Below are 18315 nucleotides of genomic sequence, written 5' to 3' on the forward strand. Positions count from 1 at the left end.
TCAGTGTTTAGAAAGGGGAATGTGCATCCTGTAGTGTATTCTCCTAGTTGGCAAAAGGGATACTTCTTTTAAACAGTCTTGAACACACACTAACCCCCTCCACACACACTGAGCATGTACAGGATTCAAACCCCTACCTAACTATGTTATGACACTCGAGACGGACACATTAGCGGAGCGCGCTATTCGCATTACTGGGAGGTTTCCCCTTCTCCTGCTGTGCTTATAGGGTGCTGACATCATCAGTGTTTAGAAAGGGGAATGTGCATCCTGTAGTGTGTTTTCCCAGTTGCCAAAAGGGACATTTCCCTCTCACAGCCTTTCACACACACAAACCCCACTCACCTACACACACACACACACACACACACACACACACACACACACACACACACTGAGCATTTGCAGGATTCAAACCCCTACCTAACTATATTATGACATTTGAGGGAGACGCATTAGCAGAGCTCACTATCCAAATTACTGGGCATCTGCTCTGCACCTGTAGTATTTATAGGGTGCTGACATATTTATTTCTACAGAGGTATGTACATGTAGTACTACCTGTCAGGTGGGGGATAGCATATATATGCATTTGCAGCCACCTATGTCAGGGTCAGATATGCACATCGCACTGGCAGGTTGTGTTCTATACCATGCTTTGGGACCACAGGACCTGTAACACACAACACAACCAGTCCAGAACACCATACCCACATCCAGGACGCACACTTAGCTTCCCTGGGAACAGTGCCAGGATATGCAGGTGTTCACATACACCATTCTAGTTGTTAACATCAGGTACAGGCATATTGTGTGTGAGAACTACTCAGGCCTCTACCACTTTACCCTACAGCCACTACAATTTGTGGGTCCATGTGCTATGGCAGAACCACACACCACAGCCACATGGGGGAATACATATTGCACCTGTCCATCTGCAACGTGGGTACTCACTGTTCCACACCAGAGGTAGACCACCATTGTTGATATCTGACCATACCCACCTTTCCCTGGACATCCATATCCCATCTCCACACCCAAGCAAGGTTGTCACTGCACACAAACTGTATTTAGCACAAGCAGACTCTACACTTGTGTAGACTGGGGTGGACGACTTCAGAGGACCCATGCTGGAGGACTATACTGGCCACTCAGCAGAATCCTTGACAATTGCATTCTATGAGCATGTGTACGGTTTGCATTGGTCATGCTATCCCACATATACCCATGACTGCTCCACAACAAGACACCTGTCAGCTGTAACCCAGCCATATATGCGCCGTACAACAGACAGAGTGACCTAATACATTGCAGAGCTGTAGCCCACAGAGGGAGGACATCTGTGAACAGTTCCAGCACGGCACTTCATTCACACATACTCATTACAACACAGTGTTGACAGTGGAATCATCCAGAGAATGCAGATAGGGCTCCCCTCAGTCTGTTATTGATGGACACCTACTGTCAGAGATCCTCAGCAACCCTCTCACAGCACACACCGACAACATGGCTGTGGCTTAGCACATTCAATCCCTGGGACCTCCATGGTGCCCCTGCTTGACAGAGGCAAAGCTCACTAGCCTCACATGTTGCCTTCTGTGACCTACTTTACAGTGGCACAGTAGCCTACTGTCCTGGGGATGCAGATGCCAAGCACACTCTGGCTGAGCTGTCACTCCCTAGGGCAACAAGCCTAGTACTGACCTCTACACCCATATGTTCAATTGTCAGATGCACAATATTTGTTGTGCTGTTCTACTGTTTGCAGGTCTTTATTGCCATAGCATTCCCTGTTCCTATGACCAACTTGTGTATCTGTGGAAGATGTTTGCATATGACGGCGATTCACTATATCACTTATGTCTCTGTAGTCATTTACTGTGTGCACTGGGCTGATTGCTGTGTTGTGGTTGGTTCCTGGACTGACACATACAAATACCAGATGTGTGTGGCCAACTGCTAAACGGAGATATGGCCTAAGTGTGTGAGCATGCCCAGTTCAGCCTTTCCATGGCATGATGTCTGACATATGCCTCATTTATCAAAGTGTGCGAGCATGCCCAGTGTGAGCTTTCCATATGTTGCACTCTGAAGTCCACCACATATTTGGGTGTGTGTGAACTTCAACAATATCTCACATTTATGGTTGTGTGTTGGGTGTCATGTTGTGTACTAACTGGCCAACTGCTTCATGTCTGCCACAACAGGGATTATACTGTGCCTGCAGGGATTGCATGGGATACTTTGCAGACAGTTCTCAACATACTTTCATAATGACCTAACACTGTAGTACCGTATAGTGTACTGGTTCAATACTTTCACTGTGGTGGACAGTATCCTGGGCTTTAGTCCTATGACTGCTTGACATCTTCATAGTGAGCACAACAGACTGTGTAGGGGCCAGTTGTGCACATATCACCATGTTGCAATATGTTCAGATATGGACTACCTACACCAGGCTCGTCCAACATTGCTGGTGTATTCCACAACATGGTTGTCATTGGCAAACACTAGCGATGTTCCCTAGGCCATTTCTGATGCTAGTCACAGGGTGTGTTTGTCCTTCGACACACATTGTAACTGGAGTTTGCCATGACATATGTCATGGTTAGTATACTGTGCCTCCGTCTACCTCTGACATAACAGTGATACCCAGGGTTAGCCTACCATCTCCCATACACTCTTCAGGATTCCTCTTGAGGGGTGTCAATATGTGACTCTCTGGCTGACCTGTACCAGGAGTTTACTGAAGAGTGGGGGTGCCTTCTGTGTTATGGATCATTCTGTACAGCTTGTCCTATGTATGTCAGTGCTGGGGTTCAGGTCTCTCATGTGCATAGCTCACTGCCATTCAGATTGTACAAGGTGCAACATGTTCATTCATTCCAGGTTGGACATGGCTTCATACATCAGGCACAGCTTTCCTGTAGCTGGGAAGTATGGCGGTGTGTGGGGCTGCAGTTTGTTTACTCAGGCAACACATGGCATCTGTTCATGCTCTTTGCTACCCCTGGTGGGGTACTGTTGTGGACTTTACAGTTGATGGAGGTGTCTGCTGCGGTATATCCCACAGGGGCTATTGTAGTCAGTTGTGACGCTGATGGAGGATGACTGCAGAGCCACAGTGAGTTCCCCTTATCTACATCTGCCAACCTTCACGTTTGGGTGGGTATATGGTACATGTTTCTGTGAACACTACAACCACATGTTTGTCCAGTGCAGGATATCTATCACCTTTTGTACCCAGGTCTCACATTACATGTTAGGTACCTCATGGGTTAACACCTGTGTGGTAATTTGTGAGCACTTACTGTATATCCACGGTGGTTGTCTATACACAGTTCTGCAATTAGCTTGCTGACATGGCTATGGCTACAGTTGCCTGTTTGTAGGTGGCCCTTTTGTGGGTTGCTTGTGTCAGCTGGGGATCGGATATGGTGGGCTGTTTGTACTCCTCTGCATACATGTTCAGTCACAGTCCTTCCATGTTGGCCTATACCTATGGGACATATATACAGAACGGGGGGGGGGGCAAGACCAGGCCTTGTGGGATGCCACTCATATCTGCTTTGTAGTCTGACATGGATGCGGCATGTCTGACCATGTCAGTTCTGTCCTTGGTCTGGTTTGCAACCCCTCTACTGACATAGGGGTATATATTTAAGCTGGTGAACATATCCATACTGAACTCATACGGTATTGTCTAGAAGCATGTGCATGGTCCAGCTACACTGTGTGGACCACATTGCCCTCATCAATGACCTTAATGACTGCTTCAAATGGGTCAGACATGTTTAGGGGCAGGTTCTGCAGTTACGACAGCCACACTGTGTAGGGTCCAGTATCAGTAGGTCCACAATAGCCTTCTGTCTGCGGTACATACTGATCCTTTCCGTAGCTGTGCAGAACAAGCTTGTCAGGATCCTGAGGTGGTAGTTTGGAGTATCCATTCAGGCAGCACCTTTGTTGTGATGGACCACTGTTGTTGTACACTGCTCTTTGGGTACATATCCTGTGGTAAGGCTGACATTGGGCAGTAGTGTGATTTGGCATTCCATTATTCTTGGAGTCCATGTTGGCCTCAGTACAGGACACCATCACATACCTTTGCTGCTGTGTGTTCTGCTTTGCAGATGATGGCTGTTACCTCAGCATCTGCAATGTCATCAGTCTGCTGGGATAGGTATTTTGCACTCGGGGGGGGGTGTTTGCACTGCACCTGACAGGTTGTATGTTAGCAATATGTGTGTGTGTGTTTGGTATGTTGTTTGTAATATCTGTGTGATTCGGGGCATATCTGTGGATGCCCAACATGGTTCCTACCATCAGTTGGGTAACCCTTGTGGTTATCCTTAGTGTCCTGTACGTTTTGTATCTTCACAGGTTCATGGGTTCATACTAGGCTATACACCCTAGGCCATTAGTAAGCCTAGCCAGAGTGTGTGTGTCTTTCGCCACCCCTTGCTATGTTCAATTATGGCCATTTATGAAGTTCTTCACTGTGCCTCTGTCTGGTCGTGACACAGTGAGGAACCCCAGTATACATGTACGGTCATCCATCCACTTGGCAATATTCCTGTTGAGGGGTGTCAGTGAGGGGCTCTGCCTACCATGGATTGGGATCCTGTTTCTGGGTGTGGGGAGCTTCTGGGTTATGTATCTGTCCCTCCAGCACATCTTATTTCATTATGTGTTGAGGCTGACATCTGTGACTCTCACAGCTCCAATGGCTTTGATTTCCTGTGATGGAGCATGTCCATTACTCCTGTGTTGGACATGGCCTTGTACAACAGACATACAATGCCTCTGTGTAGGCAGTGTGTGACTGCAGTCAGCTGGGGTGTCTACAGCCAGGCAGCATATGACATATATTTCACACCCTTTATCCTGTTGGTGGGGTAACTATGAGGTCTTCTGAACCGCTGCAGGTGTCACATACGGTACATCCCATATGAGTCATTGTACTAGATTATGGGTCTGATAAGGGAACAGTACAGCGGCACAGTGACCTCTGTTGATGTTGATGTGAATCCTTTCATGATACGGTGTCCAATATCGACAATCTTCATAGCCACATTGGCATTGTGGGTGTCACATGACAGATTAATGTCGACCTGTGTCCCTAGGTCCCTGATTACTCCTTGCATACATAATGGTTTGACACCTATGTGGTAATTTGTGTGTACCTTGTCTGGTATTTGGTGGGACATTCATACTGTCCAGTGTCTTCGGATGTCTGGGTGGAGTTCTTGTGTGTGAGAGTGTGGTCTGTCACATGCTACAGACTGTACAGCAGTTTTGGCTACAGTTATGTGCACATGGGTGGTCTCCGCTGCTTTGTGCATTGTCAGTTACCTGGCAATATGGGTGTCTGTGCTGCATATGGATACTCCCCTCCTTTGATGTTTTGGTGCAGGTGTTGGGGCCATAACACATGATATGTGGTATAACCTAGTAGTGCTGGTGTGCTATCACTAGGCTTGCAGCAGGCTTCTGTCACTGCACAGACATCGATGTTCTCCATAATGGGAAGTGCCTTAGGGGCATGCATATTGCAGTTTACACATCTGGCATTGGTCAGCATTACCCTTATGTTTCCTACCACTTATGTTTTCTAGGGTGGTGGGTAGTCTTTTTGGCCTTGCCTACATATGGCTCTATGGAGGCGGCAAAGGCCTTATCCAGTATCCAGACACACATGGGTAACAGCTGCAAGCCATCCCTGGAACAGCAGCATGGCTTGTCATGCTTGACATCTCAAGCAGACAGACATTAGACCCTCTTGGACTGACAGCTGTAACTGTGCCAGCTGTTAAACATGAGCATTCTGTGTTTGTACTGTGGCATCATTCTTGGTGAGGGTTGGATGCTGCACACAGCCAGTGTCATACCGCCCTGGGGTACATACTCAGAGGGACCATCCATGTCTCTTTTCATGTTGACCAGGGAGGTACATCTCAGGTAATTCACACCAGCATGGACATTGAGTGCATCATATTTCTGCGTGCTTTGGGGTGACCTGCGTACTTGTGTTATGTGGCATTTTGTGGCAGCCTACAGGCAGCTTACTCTACCCTTTACCTTGTTCAGTCTGGTGAGTAGGACAGCAGTGTGTCTGCCTATACAGATACCTATTATGACTGTATCAGGCATGTTGTTTCTCCTTCTGGCCTGTGACTGTTTGGCACACCAGCTTTGCGTACTATTCATTGCATGTGCTATGTTTGAAGGTTGTGGTTGCTTGTGATCTGCTTTGGAGGCTTCTGTTGGTGTGGTGTGTTTGTAATTAAGGCCTCCGGGAATATTTGTCTGTGTTTATGTGTTTGGTTTACAGTTGTGGTAGGTCTATGTGGGACTGGGTTTGTGGTGTATGTGGTTACCTTCTCCTCCTGACTAGTTTTGACAGTACTGAGTTGGTGGAGCTCAACCTCTAGTTTGGATACATGGATGCATCTCTCACATATATTTGTATTTATTGGGGAGTTTTGTGGTTGTCTGTGTACTTGGGACTGGTGTCACATTGCCTCTGGATTCACAGATTCTACTTGTTGTGGCTGGACTTAGTGGATTGTATGTGTGGACATATGTTATTGCCATACTACTGGTCAGTGATTACTTCCCTTTTTATGTTTGCTCTATCATGTGGTAGCTTCCTCATTCTCTTGCATGGTTTGGTAATGGCTGGAGTGCAGCATGCCAGATGCCTGCATGTATGGCACTGTGTGTTGTTGTTATTTGTGATTGCATACTCCAAGCATTCCTGGCTGTGTTCATGGAATGCCTGTATAACATGTTCTGTGGTGTGTCCCATATTCTGCACTTGCACAGGGCCTTTTGTGGATTCAGCATCGGTTTTGAGGGCTGCAACCTATGCTTTACACATGTTTTTCACTGTGGTATTCTGGCCAGGGACTGGGGTCAGGATGTGTATATCCAGTGTGATTACTCTATGGTCTGGTCTTACCAGTGAGGGGTACACTTCTCATCTTGCCATCCAGTACACATGTTGCTGATTATCACATCCAGTATGCTTACCCCTCTTGTGGGAGTGGTACATTGTTCCTGGGCATTTTGGTTTATGGAATCTGGGTAATTTTCTCCTACTGTGTTGGTGCTAGTATAATGCTCCCGGTGTATGTCTGGGTATTTTCAGTCAAGCAATATAATGTGGTTTGGGGGGCTTGATATATTCATGCATTCCACTACCTCAAGGTATTCCGCTATTTGCTGGAAGAGATGCATATTGCTGGCCAATACCTCACGGGCATTGGGGAAATATACATGATCACCGACATGTGCTGACATGGCATCCAGGAACTGGTGCAGTACCCTGGAGGCTGATGCCTGTGATATCCCCATCATATCGCCAGTTGGTCTCTGGAAGGTACCTGTTGCTAGTATTCTTAGGCCAACACATACCTTGGTTTCCACTGGGATGGGTTCCCCTCTGTTGGTTCTGTGTGTGAGGCATGGCCTGCACAGCTCAACAATTTGCTGCAGGAGCTCTCTGTCCACTGTATAGTGCTCTACTATCTCCAGCTCATGTAACCCGTGGTAGGTGACCCTGGGCCTGTACACTCTTCTCCGTCTCCTCACTGTGGGTTGTCTGGCACCATCTGCATTGTCACCACCCTCAGCAAGTCGCCCATGTTTCATTATGACAGCTATGGCAGCCCCTAACATTTCTGCTCTGAGTTCAGCTTTTTCAGTTTTCACTTCTATTAGATTACTCCTGTCTTGCAGTGTCTCTTAAGGGAAACATCCTGCACTACTGTTTGCAGAGTTTTAAGTGCTGGGCTGGGCTACTATTCTGCCTGTGTAATTGCCTGCTTCTAATTGTTTTCACCTGCTAGCTTCAGCAGTTATCCCTGCTAGCTTCCTATTAATTCTGTTGCTTCCTTTTTCCTCTCTGTTTCCTTAGGGGGGAGCAACGTGCATACTATCAGAAACACGCTCACAGTGGCTTGCGTGCGCGTGCTTACACGGTTCAGAATCTACTTATTCGGGTTAAAACGCGCGTACACCCGCACAAACACTGTTACACGTCTGCCAACAGCCTCCAACATACTCAGCCTGCCCTACACGCACGCACACCAGCGCAAACAGTGTTAAACATCTCCCAACACGCTCCCACATGCTGAGTTTGCCTTACACGCGCGCACACTGCCCTACTCACGCTTCATGGTGCGCACACGTGCGCATGCACACCCAGCAAGAAACTTTGGTGTAAGTAACAGTGTACACCTTCCATTTCTTGACTTTCCATGACTTATCTAGTGACACACCTCTTTCCATGATCTGTGTCTGTCATCTGTCATGTTACACTGGCCACCAATGAACTGCATTTCTTTCTACCATTCCCCCCTGTGATGTCACCTATCTCCTACTCTATTCCTCCCCCTTATGTATCTCTTACACTACTCAGACTGTGCTCATTTGCTATGTGACTGTGAGATTCAGTATCCTAACCCTCATTTACATGAGATTGCCTACTAATGCTTAGTTACATGTCTTAGACTCAGCTTCCCCCCTTAGCAACCACTACACGGTGGCCATGTTGATTTTGGTCTGCTGGTCCCTGCATTGTCATTCCATGTATTGCATGAAACCCACATTTGTGGGTTTATAACCTTCATTTTCATGTTTTATACAGCGCAGCCCGTTTGCGTGGGGCTGCGCTGGGTTTAAACATCGGTGATCGCTGAAAAAAAATATATATATTTTTAATATTTTGGCATCGGGTTATTATTGCCAATGGCCACATATTTGGCCATTGGCATGCTGCCTGAGTCATATGCACCCTTTTTTTGGAGCTGACATGGATCCGTTGTGGAATTTGCAGAAACGTACTCAGTTGTCAACTGAGTACATTTCTGCAGCTAAAATGTCTCTTACACGGACTGGTTTCTGCTTTGTGGATCGCTAATATACCTCATTTGCATACCTTTCAGCTGCAAGTGAGGTATTTAGCATGTCCACGCCCAGTCCGTGTAAGAGACGTTTTAGCTGGTCTCTTACATGGAGTTTAGGGCTGTTCCTGGATCGCGAGGCTTGCATGGAGTGTTGCACGTCTCTTACACTCCGTGCAAGCCTTCATGAATCCTGCCCATTGTTTATATTAATAGCACTTGACTGGGTTAAAATGTTTTTAACATATTCCACCTCTAATTCTTGTGGGATACATGTAAAACGGGAACAGATGTCAATACTTAAACACACATTTTTAATTTTACTGAACTCATAGATCTGACTTAAGAGTCGGATTTTATCCAAAAATCCCAGGAGTCCATAATACAAGACTTTAAACCTTGTACCATTGGGTTAAAAATAAAATCCAAAAACAAAGAAATCCCTTCTGTGGCATAATGTGGGGCCGACACAATAGGCCAAAATGCGGGTTGTCTGGATCCCAAATAATGCACCCAACATTGGTTTCTCAACCAATAAAAATTGTATATCTCAATATCAATGGTCCCTTCCATAAGGTAATCATATAAGATGGCAGATATAATACTACAGCTCTTGTAGAACTCATCTATCTTAACTTTAGAATACTCATCTAAGTTATCTAATATCTTTTCTATAACATCTACATACCTATTTTGGTCCATAATTACCAGATCCCTGCCCTTATCAGCCTTCATAAATCTAGTACTTGTATTATTCTTTCATTCATTTAATCCAGCAAATCCTTCTGTAGAGCATTCAGTATGGTAGTGCAGCAAAAGAAACTAAAAACACTGACCACCACAAACCAAAGCAAAGAACCAACATGATAACACAAAAATCTCACTGAACACTCAGGAGAAATAAAATACCAGGTATACCAAAACTTTAGTATATAATAGTTTTAATCTCCACTTTCATCCAAACTGGACTTTTTCAGAACAAAAAATAAATGAATAACTATCTACATTTTTTTAATACTGGCAGACTATCATATACTTTTTCAATGGCCAATGTACTCTAAAAAGATATGGGTGAGTTACAGAGTTTTAGAAAAGTATTGAGCTTTAGTGATAGAGACTAAGTATTTTGAAAGCTGTCTAAGTCTTAACATTATGCCTAAAGGTTTACACTTTTTAAAATGTCTACCAAATGAAAGTATGCTACCTCCTGCGCCGCTGACACTGACAACGACAGCATGCTCTTTAGCTACCAAATCTTGCAGCAAATGAAATAGTCTCCCTCAGAAGAGCCTTTTTTTAATTCCATTGTTTGTATAGGTACACTCACATGACAAAAGTTCATATTTGAAGTAGAGTACTGTCTGCTTAAGAGGCTTGGTCAAAGTCACACAGTTTCAAGTGGGGACTAATGAAATCCAACCCAAAACAAAAGGTGAACTTGCAGGTTTAATCATCTAAGCTAAACTGCCAGAATTCTGCTCATTCTATGTGCTCTGACTTGGACTAATCTGTGAGACTGTGACCTGATACATCTACTGAGATTTTTGAATATTAATGGAATTGTTACTCATATAACACTAAGGAATTTATTTTACAGCAGAAAGCAATGAGCATGACACAAGAACACCATATCAGAAGGTATAGTAAGCCTTACCTTAGGCCAAGGACTTGCAACATGTTTCCTGCAAGTGTGGGACTGACACAAAAAAATGTGAAACAAATCATGGGTGGGATTCACAGGTAAAATTTTGCACTTCACAAAACTGTGCTAGTAACCATGTGTATTATGTTAGGTGTATGCGATTCAAAGATATCTCACTACTCAGTAACACAGCTCTGCATTACTGACAAACAAGATATTTCTGCCACATGCAAAAGCAGTGGTCTGCAGACATGTGCTTTGGAAATAATGCCTGTGTGCATCCTGATGTGCTGTTTTTCATGTAGCTTTGGGTGAGATGGGATATCACAGACAGTCTTACTATGCAAAATCCATGCACAACAGCACTAAAAATGTTTAAGTGTACATGGCTAGTAGCTGCACTGCAGTTATTAGTTTCAAAGGGAGGATATAAGCAGGTGAAGCTGCACAGCTTCCCAATGTAGGTGAGTGCTCTCATGCAGAGTGTTTATGAGTGTATGTGTGAATATATGTATATGATAGATACTAGGTGTGTGTACTTCTATGTGTCTATGTACTTTCCCCTTGATGTGTGTGATGTGTCTCTATGGGTAGATGTGCATTTATTTGTGAGTAGATGTGAGTTTGTGTGTGTATGTGTGTGTGTGTGTGTGTGTGTGTGTGTGTGTGTGTGTGTGTGTGTGTGTGTGTGTCTGCATAGCTCATCCCCTCTCCTCTGCCATCAACTGCAGACTGCCATAGCTTCAATCAGAACCACTGACCAAAGTCACAGCTCCAGTCAACTGCTCCTGCCCACAAAATAAAAAGGTCACTACTCTAGTCAGAATACAACCTTGAAATGACACCTCCAGTATGACATGTGCAGGACAGGTACAGCTGTATAGTGCTGTCCTGTCTGGTGTACTGCATATTGCAATACTATGCCTCTAGTCAAATGCAAGAACAGTGACAGCTGCCTAACTAGCTGTTATGTACTGCAGATTAATGGCCGTCACAGTAGCTGTCAAACTGCAGTTAGTGTGGCATATTATAGATACATTAGCTAGTAATGTCAGTGTATTTGTGTGTGTGTGTGTGTGTGTGTGTGTGTGTGTGTGTGTGTGTGTGTGTGTGTGTGTGTGTGTGTGTGTGTGTGTGTGAGTGAGTTGTACCTGTCTGTCTGTTTCCCTATCTGTGAACCTCAGATGGTACCACACAACCTGAAGTCATAACAGTTGTCAGTAAGGGATAGCTGGTAGTACAGACTGGCAAGCACATACACAGTTGTTCTTTCTGTTGTGACTCATAGGCATGTCAAATAACATTATTATTAAAGTAACCAACAAGGGTTATTTACAGGTCTATGAACTGCTGCTTTGCTTGGCAGTGCAGCTCAACTATAGGAGTAACACAAGTTGTACTCCTCAGCATGCATCTATTAGTTCCACCCCACGTTTCACAAAATACCTATAGTCTTCCTACACATCTAACCTTCTGACATACTTCTGGAGTTGTCTGTTTAGCATCATACATATGTCTTATTTATTTGTTTGGCATTTATTTATTTATTTATTTATTTATTTATTTATTATACCTTACTAATGTTGATCTTAAAACCAAAACAGATTTTATCTGTGTCATATTATTTTACACAGCTACACTGTACTATATGTGTTATTTTCTGCTGTAAGTATAAAGGATATAAGGTTTTAGTTTTCAGATACTATATAGACATTATCAGAACAATCACTAGTGTGTTCCTGGTTTCCATGTTCTCATAGATGCCAAACAACATGGAACTGAGGATCATACTGGACTGAATTGCAGTGGATTTTACCTGAATGATACTGCAGTACATATGCTGGTTGATCTGAAGGGATCCATGCATGTATAGTGCTATCAGTGACATGTGACAGTGTTAGCCCCTCATCAAAGCTTCAAAATGTTTGGTATGGGTCTATATTAGTTCGCCAAAATTCATTTTCAGTGAACTCCAATTCATAGACCCATATTCAACGAAACTCACTGAATATTCCTAGGGCAAAGAAGCACTTGGCCAACTACACAATTTTGCCCTTTTCCCCCGCCGTGTGTGATTTCGGAGTTGGTATCATACCTCTCAACCTGGAAACATCAAAAATCTAGACAAAAGCCCATGAAAAATAGGAACAAATCTGTACGTTGATTAACATAAAATTTTCATACAGAATTATGTAACCCTACCCACTTCAATGGAATTGTGGGGTACCAACTTTCAAGGGCATACTAAACAACAGACAACCAAAATATGGCGCCAGCCCAGAATATGTAGCAATAATGTTCACTGGGAAGGGAGAAGATGATGAACATTAGGATTTTGTTTTTAGTGACTTGCAGTTTGTGGGTTTTGTAGTAAAAGTAAGGCATTTAATGGTAGGCAATATTCTAATCTTAGCAAAAGAATACTATAGTTTGCAAGGACCTCCAAAAGTTATTCTCCAAGGCCTACTGATCAGTGGCATAGCTTGAGTTTGTGCTGCCCAGGGCTGTCTTTGTGTTTGCTGCCTTTCCCCCTCAAAAAATCATGGTCGAATGGGCCCCCCACCCATACACAGCCCTCCCCCTGCAGCAATTCCAATTTCCCATTACTTGGCTATTTTGCACTGTGATATGCGTACTGCTTTACTTCTACAATGATTATTTGGATTTCATTTAAAATGTTTATATTTTATAGCACAAACACTAATAGACATTTGCTAAACAAAGGCATATAGTCTCACAATGAAAATAGACTTAGCATTAAAACTTCTCTGCCCTTGAAACTCACATTCATTAAAACAGCATTGAAACCCACATTCAAAGAAAATGCATCTGGCCAGCTGCAGATAAAGATTGCCTTTGGGCTATTTTCTAATCATAGACCCCTTGCACATGAAACATACATGTGTTCTTTGATACATCTTCCTGATTGTATTAAATTACATTCTTTGTATAATACAGTGCACTTGTTAGAGTGCATTTTAAATTTATTGTTTTGAACATTTTTCCAGTAAGCAATGAAACAAACTGCATGAACCAATAATGACAAAACTGCCCAGTTCAGAACATTTCCATTATAAAGTCTACTCAAACTTTTACAATCCACCAGTATCAGTAAATATGCACAATCTCTGCAGAAGTAAGTCATCTAAATAATTCCACATTAAAGAGATCTGTAAGATCTGTAACTAATGAAGAGGTTGCTGCTAGCAAACAACTTAATATTTCATTGTTTCATCTACAAATAAAGTGCCTGTTGCCCTTGAGGAATAAATTGCCTATGTTACATTAAAAAAATGATAAGGCAGTACTATTGCAATAGGGAATTGGATGACAAACTGACAACAGGTTCATAGCTACTAGTATCTCTGCCAAAGAGGAAATTCTCAGGACTGCAGCATCCAGCGATTTCACCCCCTATAAAAGTATAACACAGTATGTATCAGCAATCTATCTACATAATGAGGGAGTAGAACCCACAGCCTTCTGCATCAAAAGCAAGTATTCTACCTGTTGTACTACTAACACTAACAGACTTGGCCTCAGCAGTGCTGCTTATGCCAACTCGGTTTGTGTTGTTAGTAGCACACACACACACACACACACACACACACACACACACACACACACACACACACACACACACACACACAAAACCCTTGTTCCTACCTGGCAATACATACTACAAATGAAAGCACAGTTATGGTTAAGTAAATGAAGCAGCAGTGCAGTACATGAAAGCAATAACGAGTTGGCTGCTGCAGCTGGCCTGGGAATGAAAGCAATAATATTCTGTTACACCCCCCCCCTTCCTGTAGTACAACAAGTTGGCTTTACTGTACCTGGCCATTAAGTAAATGTATCAGCACAGCATATATCCTGACTAGCAATATTAAACATTCCTGCCATTGCTTCTAATAAAAATACACAGTTTGAGCAGTTAAAGAAAAGTAATAACAAAGTATATTCCATTAAGTGAAAAACTAAGTTAAACTGCAACTGGCAATAACAATGCATATTCTGTTACACAAACACATCCCCTTCCTGTAGTACAACAAGTTGACTGTTAAGTAAACTCTACCTGGCCATTAAATAAATGAAGAAGCAGCACAGCATATCCTGACTAGCAATATTAATTGCACCATTAAAGTAAGCAATAACAAAGCATATTCTGTTAAGTGAAAACTAAGTTAAAGTGCAGCTGGCCGTTGCTTCTAAGTGTGTTACTTAGCTGTTAAGAAAGCAACAAGTTGGCTGTTAAAGTTCCTGCAACTGACCTGGGGAATGAAAGCAATAACAAAGCTCCGTTAAGTGACAAACTAAGTTAAACATTGCTGGTGTTGCTTCTAAGTATGTTAGCTGTTTGCTCCGTTAAAGTAAAAGACAGCAGCACAGTTTTTCTTACTTCTTTTTCTTACTTCTTACCTGGAGGAGCTGGAGCATACCTGACTGTGACCAGTAATTGTCCTCCTTAATTCAAATGCAGCTCCTAAGCAGCTGGGGAACTGCATGCACGCTATGGCCAGATAAAAAAAGCAGTGAATCCCTTGAGCCTGCCCTTCAGCCAATTCCAACAGGCTGGCAGTCTGTTCACAGAGCTGACATCATCCTGCATGCTTCTGCACGTGATGACATTAGCTGAAAAACAAAAACATTAAAAAAAAGCAGTGAAATTCAGAAATTAAGGGGTGCCACTCGGGAATCGTGGCACCACATTATTTGGACCTCAAAACAGGTAAAACCCAAGAAATTCAGTACAATTGAGAGGTCTGGTTGGTATATATAGTTGGGGGGGTGTAGCAGTGCAGCAGCCCACATTGGGAAGGTGTTGGGGTGAAGCCCCCCACCTTGGGTGGGTTTGATTTGTTAGATGTGATCCGTTGTGCCACAGGGCAAGTATTTCATTGCCCTTGGAATATTCAGCAAATCACGGTAGTGAATTTCACTGAATATGGGTCGATGAATTGGGCTTCACTGAAAATGAATTTTGGCGAACTAATACAGACCCGTTTGGTATACCCATTCAAATGTAGGATATGATCTTGTGCCACTGCTGCAAAAGGAGCATCACTGGTGGTTAGAGATGTGGCAGATCCCACCCCACTATGGACGAACGGCATTGATAATGTTTGGCCTCATATTCTTGGATGGGTGAGGCCAAACCCTCAGCCTTTAGTGAAGAAAGATGCACACCCAGGATTGAAACATACAGGGCCATGGAGTCATGAGACTGTGACTCTGTTATCTTTGCTACAGCCTCATCAACAGCCCCAGCACAGATTTCAACATCAGCCTATTCTTGTGAGACAGCCTTTTTGGGAGTCACTACAGCAGTTCTTTGCTTTGTGAATTCACAGCAAATACTCATCAGACTGAGTGTGGGAACCTTTGTCAAAACTGCTCTTGTTGCATGTTATATGCAGAACAATTTTATGAAAATCTGATAAGTACTTACCTGCTGTGTATTTTACTGTGATATGTGTGAGTTGTCCAGTCTTGATGTCAGTGTCCACTCCTCCAAGGATAATCCCAGATCCATTATTTTCCTGCAGTGACACCTAAAACTGATTTGGTTCTTTCAGCCTACTGCTCCCATATGCCCCCTTTGCCAGTCTCTCAGCAGTTATGGAATGTGCCTCTCCCTTGTCAGGAACATGCCAACAGCACTGCTGTTAACTGCATTTGAGTCCCCATGTTATTTGTATCTTAAACCACTTTCTACCCCACCTGGCCATAAAAAGGCTAACCAGCAATGTTTCTTTGCACTAGGTGCTGTCCATGTTTCATAAGTGCTTGAGATCATTCTCAGCAGGGCTGAAACTCTCAACTTTTTCTGTCCACCTTATCCTGTGGAAATGCAGACACCTGCAAACACATGGCACTTCATTCTAGAGTTAATACTTTTGAGGGTAGTAGACCAACAACTACAGATAAAGGGGTAACCTACTTAGACCATACAACAATCAAATAGACAGCTGTGGCAGAATGACTTATGGCAGTTGCAGGCACAGGTATGGAAATACATACAGAAGGTGTATATACCAGCAGACATGTTTAGGAAAATACAATCATGATAGCACACTGGAGAATCTCTGTTTAGGAATATGACTGTTGTCCATACAATCACAGGCCAATACATACATTAGACAGCCATAATAGTACCATAATAGTATCAGATATGTACAAGCACAGATTTTCTTGTTATTGTAAGCTACTGTGTTACCAGTATGTCCTACAATCATGAAATACCTGCAGACAGACATATTTCAGTTGCTACTCTTTTATAATGACACTTCAGTTGGAGGGTTCACATCTTTAGGAAGGCAGGCAAAACCAGCTTACCACTCACTTTCAGATTAATTTGTGCCCCTCAGACTGTCTGTAGATCCAAATAATGCTGCTGTTCCAACTAAAACTGCTGCCCAAATATGCAATACATCTTCCCAAATCTGTGCAACTTAGCCTAGAAAATAGCAACTCACCTTTAAGACTGTACAAGTTAATACCCATTTGCTGAGGCACATAGGCAAATTAGGACACGAGGAAGAAATATCTATTTATAACTATATTTTGTTGCCACACAACTACAAATAATAATACTGCCTATGCTTCATGCTGACATCTTGTGTCCATGTGCTTGTGATGGAAACTTGCATGGGCATGTTAGCCATGGCCCTACTACTTGCAGCTAGTTATGCTGCAGAAATCACATTATAGATATAATTCCAAGGCTAGTATTTTGGTCCTTGTGACAGTGTCAACCTTGCCAGAAAAGAGAATGCCAGCTTATGTAAATATGCACCAACCAGTGCCAGCATTGTGTGAAGGAGAGCATGTTTATGACTTATCTCTTTTACGGCCATTTCATAGAGCAGCTACTGGCCCCTAAAGTGCATGATTAGTATAACCCAGTGAAGGAGCTGTCCGGAGCTGGGGCATCACCAGAATGGGAGAACACTCTAGGCATTGTTTTGTTTACCTGTGGCACAGGAGCCCTGATGAATTCCATGAGAAAGAAATGAAGAATAGGTACTAATGCAATAGATGGTACAGTTTTTATACACATATAAATTATGCTTTATCTTGTATCTTGTTTTTGGTTTAGGAGTGCAGTTGCTCTTAGCAAGTATTTGTCAAGGTCATCATTGGAATTAGATGTGCTACTATCTGAATGTTCCATGTCAGCAGGTGGTCGGTAGCTCTACATGTAACATACTCACTGCATTTCGTATGGGTTATTAGGGCCTATTCTTCGGTGGGGTTACAATGAGCCATCACTTTTAAAACAAAAAATCCCACATAGTGCAACAGCCTAAGGTGACTACCAATATTCAATCATTACTAAAATGCCATGAGCCACTGTTAATGTCATTTTGCATATAAAATAAAAAAATGTTGGTAGAGTGAAAATAGACTTTTTAGATCTTGATTAAATGCTGGATGATGTTTACCTTTAACTTATTATTAATTTATTCACTCCCAACTCAATTAACATGTTTTAGTTTGTAGCCTTGGGATTAGAGAGGAAAAGAGCACATGACTTATTTAATTTAATATATTATTTGTGATTTATGGTTGCTTGGGGTTCTTATGAAGTCCTAGAATGCTGGACAAAAGCACCCAATCCTATGATTTGCTTTGTTAAAGATTTTTATTAAAGTACATTGACTGTGAATTTTAAATGTATTCCCTTGCTACTAAGGGAGGTTCTGGCCTTTCAAATGCATATAACCAGACTGTATTGATTGAGATGGATGAGCCACAGCT

This window comes from Protopterus annectens, chromosome 5.part0, assembly GCF_019279795.1.
Source record: "Protopterus annectens isolate FY-2018-M chromosome 5.part0, PAN1.0, whole genome shotgun sequence".
Lineage (NCBI taxonomy): Eukaryota > Metazoa > Chordata > Ceratodontiformes > Protopteridae > Protopterus > Protopterus annectens.